Below are 1000 nucleotides of genomic sequence, written 5' to 3'. Positions count from 1 at the left end.
CAGGTGGATCCGGATCTTCCAGGTGGATCCGGATCCTGCAGGTGGATCCGGATCCTGAACGTTCATGTCGGCCAGCCGTTCTGCCTCGGAGGTTCACTTTGGGGCCAACAAATGTCCGAACCAAACCTGACAGATGTCCCCGCCGTGGGACCGACTGGGGCATAAACTGACCTCTACACAGTTTTAGAGCATCTTCAATAATAAACAGTTTTAATATTAAATGTTTTCTTCAATAGTCATGTGACCTGTGGACTCAAAACCAGTATGAAATGGTTCTACTGGGAGGGATCAGGCCACCCATTCTACACATCTTTGCATTTTAAAGTAATTTAAATTTGCATATAAAAATGATTGGTGTTTAATAGCCTACATGTCATGTGACCCACTGATGAGGAATAAAAAGTGGCTCATTTATCCAGTCAGCCTCCGTCCACCTGCAGGGCAGAAAGACTCACCTGGTGTAAATTACATCTTAATCTATTGGAGTTTAGAGAATTTAACCAGAGAGTCATGAATGTGTGAAGCTGCACCGATTGCAGCTTCCTGGTTACCGATATTTAAAAAGCCTGAGCTGCTGGTTTTGGCTGAAATGTTGCTAAATGCAGCAGAAGGTCACTGAGTTCAGACCTGGTGGGTCAGTCAGTCTGACCTCTGACCCGTTCAGACCTGGTGGGTCAGTCAGTCTGACCTCTGACTCGTTCAGACCTGGTGGGTCAGTCAGTCTGACCTCTGACTGCAGAGCAGAAGGACAGAGGCTGATGCTGAAACCTTTGCTGATGAGATCAGGGGATGAGATCAGCTCCATCAGCCGATCACGATCCTCCAAAATGAAGGAAATCGGCTCCCAGAAATCCACTGGTGGAGAAATCAGTTGGCCGATAAATGTGTCCTATTCCATACATTAATACATAAATATGTTATAAACATGTTTATAATGTAAACAGCAGAGATGCAGCAGGTGTGAGAATCTGATGAGGGACGGCTGGATGCAGACGGAGCC

General features: G+C 46.2%; 1 long non-coding RNA gene across 1 annotated transcript; it reads right to left on the bottom strand.

Moving 5' to 3' along the window:
* Positions 1 to 193: 193 nt before the first annotated feature.
* LOC103460329 (uncharacterized) lies at positions 194 to 990 on the bottom strand. Its single transcript, XR_001776270.1, has 2 exons — positions 728 to 990; positions 194 to 688 (listed from the first exon to the last, which is right to left on the bottom strand). It is a non-coding gene; the product is annotated as an uncharacterized LOC103460329 (long non-coding RNA).
* Between the last annotated feature and the right edge of the window lie 10 nt (positions 991 to 1000).

The sequence above is a fragment of the Poecilia reticulata genome, unplaced genomic scaffold (assembly GCF_000633615.1).
Source record: "Poecilia reticulata strain Guanapo unplaced genomic scaffold, Guppy_female_1.0+MT scaffold_232, whole genome shotgun sequence".
Taxonomy (NCBI): Eukaryota; Metazoa; Chordata; class Actinopteri; order Cyprinodontiformes; family Poeciliidae; genus Poecilia; species Poecilia reticulata.
This window is presented reverse-complemented; position numbering and strand designations above follow the sequence as displayed.